Here is an 11,518-nt window from a genome sequence, read left to right as displayed (position 1 = left end):
TTGACAAATTGAACAGTGCCTGATCTTTCTATAGATTTTGTATATCAACTTGTTCGATTATCGCTTTCCAAATGTCAGAGAATACTAAAATATTCAATGATACACTGTGGAGGTGTGAGTTTCAGCAGTAAGATCTCTTCATCTTTGCCGGGCATTGTTGTAGACAAGTCTTTCCGTGACATGTTGTTCAGTTTCGATCCCTCGCAGATCGTAAAAGCGTACAGGAGTTGAGACAGAAAATGGAGCCACAGCAAAATACCGTACTTGTACTTTTATCATTTGTCCCATTTTGCCCAGAAACCTTGGAACAGTTGACGTTTTTGAGATTAGCTTTGTGCATGGGCTCACAACAATGGCTTCATTTTCAAATTACAGACTCTCGGCATTTACTCTTATGTTTGTCACAGTTACGCCAACGTTATTATACGCTAAAACATGACTATGCTCAACATGACTATGCTCAACATGACTATGCTCAACATGACTATGCTCAACATGACTATGCTCGGAAATCTCAAAGAATGTGTATCTGTATACTTTCGCCTGTTGCACCAGACATAGCGGTGTCTTGACGTGTCGTCACAACTCAACGGTTTGGCTGAAGGAAGTCAACGATGTTAGCTGGTAACTGATGCCTTACGCACAATATTTACACTTACTGCAGGAAAGTAATCACACATGCATAAAGTTGTGGGAGAAAATTGACGATTCTAGTAAAAGAATTCAGAAATAAAATGGATTTTAACAAGAAGAGCAAACGCTCGATCGAGTCACTTTCGCAGTTCTGAATATTATATGAGGCATCAGATGGACAGGAAGAAATTGCTATTCACAACACAATGAGTCACGTTCACATAAAATTTGAGCCCGGTCACTTTTATAGTTTCCGAGAAAAGCCCAACGTTAAGTTGTGTGTTGCCGAACAGAAAAGGCTAGTTATCTCCCTTGTTTTTCTGATAACGTTCGTAAAAGGCTACAGATGTAAATACTTTGATGTAAAGAATAATCCTACAAAGTTTCAATCACATCCGATGAACTTTGTCAAAGATATAAAATGTCTAATTTTTCCTTTGACGCTGACCTGTGACCTTGAAAAAGGTCAAAGGTCAACGAAACCATCGTTAAAGTGTAGAGGTCATTGGAGGTCACGACTAAACAAAATATGAGCCCGATCGCTTTGATAGTTTCCGAGAAAAGTCCAACGTTAAGGTGGTGTCTACGGACGGCCGGCCGGACGGCCGGCCGGACAGACTAACACTGACCGATTACATAGAGTCACTTTTTCTCAAGTGACTCAAAAACAGTTGATGAAAGGTGAAAACAATATCACCTTCACGTGAGGCAACACGATAGAAGGGTAACCGTTAACACAGGATAAGGTTCAAAAACTGTGACGTCACGCTCTGTGGTGTTATAGGACAGGAGCATTAAATGCCGAGAGAAACAAAATCACACAATATAACTATATTCACTTTCTAATTTAGAAGGATATTCAAATTATGCCCACAACCTTTTAGTAACAATAAACAAAGATATCCTCCTCAATATTAGAACACGAGGTTTAACAAAGAATTTTGTAAAAACTTATAGCACACGTCAGGCTTAACATACAGAGGAGACAGAGTTGACGAGAGGGACACACGAAGCATACTACTAACATTTCAATTTAAGTTTGCTTACCGATGACTCAGAACTCATTTTAATTATGATGTCAAAATTCTGTGGAGATAAGAAATAATGAACATCTGGAGAGTTCTATACACATATACATGACTGTTTTCACTCAAATTAATGACTTAACACACATAATAATATAAATTCACTCTGATTTCATAATCATTTAGCACTTGCTGTTGAACTATAATGAACATGATTTTCACGCAGTGAACTGCAGAGCGTTGCTAGAATTGGTAGCAGAAATGTAGGCAACACATTTGCCCGAGAATGAGAGGAATTGTGTGTGCGGCGTAGAACAGATGGTTGTATTGCAGAGTAAGATGTTGGTGTCATTGAGCTTGATTCAGTCCTGCACCTAACCTGCCCGCAGGATAAAGGTGGAGGGAGGATAAATGGTAGACAATATTCTGATAGCGTCACTTACAAGTGCATGCGTATAATAAAAGTCTATAATACAGGCCTCGCAAAATAGTCTGACAGAATCACTTCCAAGTGTAATGAGCATGATCAAAGTCTTATACGGGCCTCGCGAAATACTCGGGCAGAATCACACACAAGTGTATGAGCATGATGAAAGTTTAGAAAGGCTACAGATTCTGATACTAATGTTAAGACATCACCTCACCCAATTCCTAGACCTCTCGTCGCGATATAACCTTCGTGGTTGAAAACGACGTTAAACACCAAATAAAGAAAGAAAGAAAGAACTCCTAGACCTGCATGGTAGGCCCGATACAATGCTGACATTTGAGTAATCGAATTCAGTTTTACGCGCTCAAAGAAGCTTCAAAAAGTAAGCATGCACAAGCAATGTTGACAGTAATAAAACTTCCCAAGTCCCACTGATATATAATGATATATAATCATTGGACATATTGCCGGACCCTGTCCACCAATAAGAAGCCCTTATCATTTACAACCATTTCCCCCTTATTTGATGTTGACAAAAAAGTAAGCCCTCTTTAGTTCTTCATAATTACGATGTACAAGCTATTATGTTTCAATTTCGGATTAGCTTCTTGGGTATGGGTTTCCTACTGAGTCTGTGAGACTGAATTAGGTGGGGCAAGACAAAAATGACACAGTGTGAGTGTGTGAGTGTGGTCGTAGATATGTGCAGTGCATACCTTCTAAAAGGTCATTTTAAATGCTGAACTCGAACAATGGACAATGTAAGCACCTTTTTGAGTATCACAAAGAATTAAAAAAAAATCCAACACATTTCAGATGGTACCACATTTCAGTCTTATAAACTGCAACTGCAACTGCAAAATCCTCTAACATTACCCTTTTGCGGGGTTTTCCCTCCGACTTGGACCTATACACAAGGGTAATATTTCTTTAAAACCAAAAAGTTAATTTCAACAGCCCAGTTAAGTAACCATACTCTCGTGTTGAGATTAAAATATTAAGTTCGAACAGTCCATAATAATTGTAAAACCAGGTAAATGGCGAGTTTAATAAAAAACCGACCGTCCACGTGAATGACATATTCTGCTGTTGACATCATTCTCAAATACACTGCATCTAACACAAATCCAAGGACATAATTATACAGGGGGTGTTGTCAAGGTAGGAATGAAGGGGAGGGAAGCGGACAGGGAGGGTATGACGAGTTGAAGTGACAGCAGAGGTAGAGAGATCAAAAGGCAAACAAGTCTGGAACAAAGAGGGGGGAGAGCGTGCATAAGGGGGGGGGGGGGGGGGGGGGAGAGATTTAGAGAGACAGGGTTTAATATACAAGGAATCACAAAGGCTGGAATCACACCAAAACAGGAGCAGAGGTAGAAAAGGGAAATGACTCGGGGTACAACTGACAGACTAGACAGAATGAATCACGCGGAAGGATAATCGATCATCAACCCATTTTCCCCCCTGCCGCCCGCCCACCCACCAATATAATAGGTAGGTAGGGCAAGCACAAATAGTAGCTGACCGGCCAATTTCCTCAAACAATGAACCACTCTGTTCATTCTCAAATACTATAAATGTGGGGGAATTTTGGCTGGCGGATGAATCGACCTAAAAGAAAGAAGCACCCAGTCTGCATTGACGACCGAACAAAATGGCGGAGTACTTCGCGAGTTTTACGATTCAAAAGAAAAGTATTGCGCACAGTAACATTCGACCACAACCTGCTGTTACTTTTTCCTGCTTCAACCTTTGGACGTGAATAGAAGAAGAACAATTAAAGACAGTTTATCACTGAAGACACCCTTGTTCATTTGAGGAAACTTGATATTTAAACTCAAATCCTGTGCAGAAACAGAATCTACCTGTTAATGAAAAGTGTAAATCGGGAAACTAATTTAAAAAACAACCCAGCCAACTGAATGATTGCATCTTGAAAGAAATGATAGCACTGTCTTGAACAGTACTTGCCATCTTTTTCAATTTGGGATGTGTTTATTTTCGTCATTTACGACAAATTCGCCATACAAATTGTATTTTTGCTATTGACAATCATTCCCGAAAACAAAGTTCATGCCTTCATTTTGTGAGAAATTGGTAATCTTCTCTCGTTACAGGAACATAGTTGAAAATCATCAACAGTTTATTAAAGATAACAATTTAAGGAAAATAATGGAATGCTGACGAATATGCAAGAATATCTTTTGTTACAAGTAAGTTATAAATCGCATTCGTGTTTTTGTTCTTCTTCTTCTTCTGCGTTCCCGGTGTTTTTGTACGACTTGGATTGTCATAAATTCGGATAATTGTTGTCATGCATAAGCTTGCAGAGACGAACAGCCAAGAGAAGAAAGAGTCTGTACTTTTCAGATCGGTGGGCTCCGGGTTAGGAGTTTGAAAGTGGAAGATGGGTGGGATAGGAGGTCAGGAACGGTTTGCATTGTGTGCGTGTGTGCGAGTTATGGGTGGCTGTGGCAATAATCAATGAAAGTAAAGTACATGTAGTACCTTGGCCGGTCCATCAAATTGGAAGCACCGTACTTATGATAGTACACAGTGCCAAAATGTTAAAACCAAATCAAAGAACAATAGTCCAAAGGTCAAAGTTGTTTGTCAAAGTGAGAAAGAAAAGAGCAGGGTTGTTATGTATACCAAGGGGTTCTCTTCATTTTGTGCAGAGGTTCTCTTTGCTAGAGCAGTCTTATCATTCAATTTTAGGTAACTGTAATAGAGAGAGTTTAGTTCTGTTCTCCATGAAGAAAAACACGATATTTCTTCAATACAAATGGTCCAAATGAGTAATATATGTGCGTCTCCAGTACAAAATAAAAATCCCACCAGTTTCATTTGTGTATGAAATCACAACATCGTCTCCTCAACTGTCCCAAACACTGATAGAACAAATTCATCAAACCATAAAACACATACATACACGATGGCTATATGAAACAATCCGATTCCAACCCAAACAATACCACAAAATCACATATTGTTCATGAGGTAGCGAAATTGCGTTTACAGTGTGAAAGAACCAAAAAGTCGCTCGGACATTCGAAAAACGCAAAGGCTGTTTACTGTTGGTTATATACATATTCAAATCAGGCAATGCTAATGCTACGCAGGTTATATACGCAGCAGTCAACTGGTCTTCAAAGAACTCGTAGGTTCGTGAAGTAAACTTGGCCAAAACATTATTGCAACACATTTCAAACCCAAATTAAAGCATTAATCCCTGTGTCATTTCATTAAAACTTTATATGCCAGTTAAGGCCGTTCACGTAACCTTCAGGATCACCTATTGGATTAAATATTTCTTTTACAGGGATCACGTGACCGCCGCTCAAGTAAGGATACCCTCAAAATCAACCAGACAAAAACGGAAGGGACGAATGAAAAATCATCACAAAATCACAATAGGCAAAACTTTGCAACTTTGACAAACAAGAAGAAAGTCATTAATGAAATGACACGGGAATTAATGCTTTAATAAAAATGGGTTTGAAATTTGTTGCAATAATTTTGTGGCCAAGTTTATGTCGAACAAGCAACACACAGAGAAATTCACTCGATGAAAGAAACACTATGAGGACCGAGTCACTGAGACGTACGAACTGAGATCGTAATAACAGTAGAACGGTGCAAAACGGCCAGTAATACTAGACTTGTCACAAAGAGAAGAACAATAGTTGGTTGTGTTAACAATGGAATAATAATAACGATCATAACGATTCGGCAGTGAGAAGTAATAATCATGAAAACACAAGTATATAAAATAACTGCTAACAAAGGTAATTATCCCAAAATTGAAATAGTTTTCGACAGATTAAGGACAAAATCAGGATAGTTCTTTCAACAACAGAATTACGTTAATCTCTTAAACAAAGGGGAAAACAATTCTGTAGCGAAAGTCATCTGTGCTTACAAAAGAAAACGAATAAACAAGGCATGGTATACAGATCGTAACTAAAATCTATGGCAAAAACAAAACAAAAACCCACAGGTTTCTCTTCAAGTCAACTTTCTCTTTTAGCGTAAATTTTTTTTTAGAAATCGGAAAATTGTAGAGGTGCAAGAAAAGGATGCAGCGATAGAATAATCTTGAAGGTACGTCCCCTCGTGCTCCTTATACTTACACAAACTGTAAACATTACGATTATTAAATCTGGAAATCGTTTCGTGCTCTTAGCATTATAAGGAGGCTTAAATTGCTGTTTTCGTATTATGGGCAAGGAGATCCCTCGAAAATGAGGATGCAGCGATAGAATAATCTTGAAGATACGTCCCCTCGTGCTCCTTATACTTACACAAACTGTAAACATTACGATTATTAAATCTGGAAATCGTTTCGTGCTCTTAGCATTATAAGGAGGCTTAAATTGCTGTTTTCGTATTATGGGCAAGGAGATCCCTCGATATACAGTTCGCTTACGATCGTGTGAAGTTAGCCGTTGCGACGGAACACGGAGAACAACATAATTCTAATCACCCCTTCTTTCTCTCTTCAAGGTGATTTGCCTTCAAAATTATCAATGGAAAATATACGTAGTGTTACTCTTTAAAGTCAGCAAAATCACATCACTTAATTTTAAAATTGAAATGCTCTCGCATAAACAGAAAGTAACTTGAAGATCATGCAGGTTGAAACGAAAGTTGAACGCGGCACTTTTAAATCATTATCTCGCGAGTAGAACAAAACTAGGCTACGTTTTTGTTACTATGATAACTTTAGATGAAAGCACTGAAAACTCGAACAAGAAAGTTAACACTGTCATTGAAAAGGTCCTAACAAAACTATAGCGGATGAACTATTGACAACAACGAAGTGGCCATTTGACATCAGCAATTCAACAGTCAATACTCATTTAAGCATGAAACAAGGCAAGTCTCAGACAACACGGCACAACACACAAACAACACATGCATATGTTAAGCGTTCACACGCGTTCAGTGTATGGATGTGTTAGCGGGTTCTCGTTTGTGTGTGTGTGTGTGTGTGTGTGTGTGTTACCTTGAAATTTAGTGTTGTAAATTCAAAAAAAACATGTTTGTGGCCGCACGTTTTGGAAAGTTTTGCAGTTCTTAAAATAGCGCCGATGTTTTTCTTTCAAACCACATGTAAATAACGCGCTTTTTTCAGCTCATTTCGTAAAACAAATACTATAGCAGTACAAAGTACTTTTTATGCTTTGTAGTCCACGTCACGCCAACTGATTGGCTAAGATTGCATCCGAAGTTGAGAACAACTTCCCTGAATTTATAACATTAAAGTTCAGGTTTTACCTCTGTGTGTGAGTGTGAGTGAGTGAGTGAGTGAGTGAGTGAGAATACATATATTATGCGAAAATTACAACGGGTCTATGCTTGCGAAAGCATACACTTCAAACATGTCTGCAGTTCAAGCAGGGTCAAAAGCAAAATCATAAAAGGGAATGGTGGCGGGGTCCAATATTTCGTGAGCGTTGAGATCTTCATCTACAAACTACATAAAAACTGTAAAATAAACAAAACACGGGTTTGCTCACATACTGCATGCAGATGAAAAGAACTTCAGCCAGCAATGAAAACTTACTTGGTCAACTGATTATAATTCAAAATTCACTCAAAAATGACATTCCTAATCTACTGAAGAAAACGCCCCAAAACCGAAGGTCATGCACACAAAATATAAAATCACCGTTACTGACAAAACGTTATTCCCCTGCACGCAAGTAAAACAATAGAAATAAACTTTGTTAAAAAGAAAGCCTTTCGAAAAAAATATCCTTGTTTCTTTTTACAAACTTTGGGCCTACATTTCTCCTCGCACTTCATGCATTTTATTTGAACATGAAGCGAGTGGAATATGATGGAAGCTGGGGTACAAATGGGAAAACGGGCATGCACGACGTATCAACACGATGAGTAATACCACCTCGTACGATGGCCAAGAACACTGTTCCGTTTCATTTGGTATCAGACTAGTTATCACGATAACAGAAAACAAGGTAGATGCAGAATCGTAATTGTACTTGTCGCTCTCCAGGAGCGACTGAACTTGGTGGGTCCCCCGGCTGTTTCTTCCAACCTGTATCTCTTTCGTGGAAGTTTGCCATAGGCTGTGTGTCACGATTTCTCTGCACAAATTCGGCATTCTTCAATGTGTTTGAGGGTACAATACGCCACCAACGTACCTTCTACGCAAACTTGCCCCAAAGTATTTGGGCATAAAACAATAGATCATTGACAACCAAACTCCAGTGCAAAAGGAAGATGATTGTGTCTGTGAAAGTGGTGTGCAGGTGAAGGGTTACCGTGGTTACCGTGGTTACCGAAAACCCGATCTTGTTCACCCTCCGCTCACAACACACAACACTGACATCTTCCAGCGGTGAAGGTCGTAGGTCAAGAAACATGCCACTTCCGTTGACGCGCGTAATACTTCCAGTCCTGTCATTGGTGGAGGGTCGTTGTCAAGGCGGCGGCTGGGTGCACGTGTTCCCGTTGCTATGGCAAAGCTGCACGTGCTCGCTGAGGATCTGGAGCAGCTCGTCACGTTCTCGGTTCAGCTGTGAGATCTCGGACCGCAATGAGCTGTTGTCGCACTCCAAGCGCTGGGACTCCTGCAACGATAAAATGCTATTTAAAAGCCAATCAAAACAAAAAACAACAAGAAGAGCAAACGCTCGATCGAGTCACTTTCGCAGTTCTGAATATTATATGAGGCATCAGATGGACAGGAAGAAATTGCTATTCACAACACAATGAGTCACGTTCACATAAAATTTGAGCCCGGTCACTTTTATAGTTTCCGAGAAAAGCCCAACGTTAAGTTGTGTGTTGCCGAACAGAAAAGGCTAGTTATCTCCCTTGTTTTTCTGATAACGTTCGTAAAAGGCTACAGATGTAAATACTTTGATGTAAAGAATAATCCTACAAAGTTTCAATCACATCCGATGAACTTTGTCAAAGATATAAAATGTCTAATTTTTCCTTTGACGCTGACCTGTGACCTTGAAAAAGGTCAAAGGTCAACGAAACCATCGTTAAAGTGTAGAGGTCATTGGAGGTCACGACTAAACAAAATATGAGCCCGATCGCTTTGATAGTTTCCGAGAAAAGATATAAAATGTCTAATTTTTCCTTTGACGCTGACCTGTGACCTTGAAAAAGGTCAAAGGTCAACGAAACCATCGTTAAAGTGTAGAGGTCATTGGAGGTCACGACTAAACAAAATATGAGCCCGATCGCTTTGATAGTTTCCGAGAAAAGTCCAACGTTAAGGTGGTGTCTACGGACGGCCGGCCGGCCGGCCGGCCGGACAGACTAACACTGACCGATTACATAGAGTCACTTTTTCTCAAGTGACTCAAAAACCAGCCATGCAAATAATTAAAGGAAATTTCCCAGGGCTTGAAGAAGTGTATTAGGGAGGGGCTTCAAACATGAGGCAGGGGTACAAGAGCTGGCAAGGCTGTGGGTCTGGGGTGCCTTGACCCCATATGCTGTTGTAAGTGTAGCATTTGAAATGGGTATTTTTGAGAGAGAGAGAGAGCGAGAGCTCAGAGAGAGCTCAGAGAGAGAGAGAGCTCAGAGAGAGAGAGAGGGAGAGAGAGAGCTGAGAGAGAGGGAGAGAGAGAGCTCAGAGAGAGAGAGAGAGCTCAGAGAGAGGGAGAGAGAGAGAGCTCAGAGGGAGAGAGAGAGCTGAGAGGGAGAGAGAGAGGGAGAGAGAGGGAGAGGGAGCTCAGAGGGAGAGAGAGGGAGAGGGAGCTCAGAGGGAGAGAGAGAGAGAGGGAGAGGGAGCTCAGAGGGAGAGAGAGAGAGAGAGCTCAGAGGGAGAGAGAGAGAGAGAGAGAGCTCAGAGGGAGAGAGAGAGCTCAGAAAGAGAGAGAGAGAGAGAGAGAGAGAGAGAGAGAGAGAGAGAGAGAGAGAGAGAGAGAATTGAATTGAACTTTATTTATCAAGGATTAAGATTTAAGGCTACGCCTTTTCTTACAATCTGTCCTTAAGAGAGAGAGAGAGAGAGAGAGCTCAGAGGGAGAGAGAGAGAGCTCAGAGGGAGAGAGAGAGAGCTCAGAGGGAGAGAGAGAGAGAGCTCAGAGGGAGAGAGAGAGCTCAGAGGGAGAGAGAGAGAGCTCAGAGGGAGAGAGAGAGCTCAGAGGGAGAGAGAGAGAGAGCTCAGAGGGAGAGAGAGAGAGAGCTCAAATGGAGAGAGAGAGAGCTCAGAGAGAGAGAGGGAGAGAGAGCTCAGAGAGAGAGAGGGAGAGGGAGAGAGAGAGCTCAGAGAGAGAGAGAGGGAGAGAGAGCTCAGAGGGAGAGAGAGGGAGAGAGAGAGAGGGAGAGAGAGCGAGGGAGAGAGAGAGAGGGAGAGAGAGCGAGGGAGAGAGAGGGAGAGAGAGCGAGGGAGAGAGAGGGAGAGAGAGCGAGGGAGAGAGAGGGAGAGAACGAGAGCGAGAGACAGAGAGAGACCACTGCTTTGGCATTTTCAGAGACGCTTTTGACGCTTTGACATTTTCTTGAATAAACACAAAGGTTTATTTCAAAAGGGGTTGGTTTGGGTAAAGGGTACTGCTTTGCCATACATTTAAAACAATGCGCAATAATCATAGTTTTCAGAGAGATATATATATCTACGCTGCTTTCTTAGTGATTTCCTTCATCGATTTTTGATTAGTAACACAAACGCGTTTTCTTTAGTATCCTGCTTTGCCACTCGTCCTCCCAGGAGGAGCATCCGGGGAAGTGACAGTACTATGTGCGATGCGATACCCTCCCCCTTCTACCATACTTAGTAGCCTAGCCAGTAGTCGTTGGTGGTGACCAAGCGATTCAAGATGGCGGCTGACTAAAGGCAAGCCCCTGCCATCGATCGGCGATCAGTCGTACCAGTGTCGTAGAGAACGGAAGAAAGAGGACCACTTATGGCACCAAAGGACACACCCCCTCCCCGCATGAAAAACAGGCCGCCTCGCCAGTAGCAGTCCAGCCTTGGGTACCGTTTTGTCAGTGCTGACCGGAGTCGTTGGTTCAGGTGTTTTTTTAGGTCATGGTATGGAAAACTGTCTGCTTTGGACATTTTCTGCGTGCTACTGCTAGTGTATTACTTCGATTACATTACAAAACGACATTCGTAGCGATGTGAATTTGTGTCTGTAAAATAAAGCATTGTGGATCGGGGGCATATGAAACTTTACACGCCTGTACCTTTACTAATATTGCGACAATAACCTGTTCCATCAATCCGTTGGTATAATGTAGATGTTTTCGGTTCTTAAGTATAATCTTCAAAGAGGGTTCAGTGGTTTTGAGGATTGGTTGGAAGCAGAGTTAGGTTAGGCTATTGTACTGTGATATCCTCAAGGTGTAGAATTTTTACATTTAGTCAAGTTTTGACTAAATGGTTTTTTGTTGTTGTTGTTGTTTTTTCCTTTTATTGTTACATGTTTGTCTACCA

General features: G+C 41.1%; 1 long non-coding RNA gene across 1 annotated transcript in view; it reads right to left on the bottom strand.

The window, feature by feature from the left end:
* Positions 1-3,382, bottom strand: part of LOC138953754 (uncharacterized) — a 4,484-nt gene extending 1,102 nt beyond the window's left edge. Inside the window, exons 1-2 of the long non-coding RNA XR_011451603.1 lie at positions 2,394-3,382; positions 1-2,315 (exon numbers count right to left, since the gene is read on the bottom strand). The exon at positions 1-2,315 is cut by the window's left edge and continues 1,102 nt beyond it. This is a non-coding gene — a long non-coding RNA (uncharacterized lncRNA). The remainder of the gene's footprint in view (positions 2,316-2,393) is intronic.
* Positions 3,383-11,518: the final 8,136 nt, after the last annotated feature.

This window comes from Littorina saxatilis, linkage group LG17 (genome assembly GCF_037325665.1).
Source record: "Littorina saxatilis isolate snail1 linkage group LG17, US_GU_Lsax_2.0, whole genome shotgun sequence".
Lineage (NCBI taxonomy): Eukaryota > Metazoa > Mollusca > Gastropoda > Littorinimorpha > Littorinidae > Littorina > Littorina saxatilis.
This window is presented reverse-complemented; position numbering and strand designations above follow the sequence as displayed.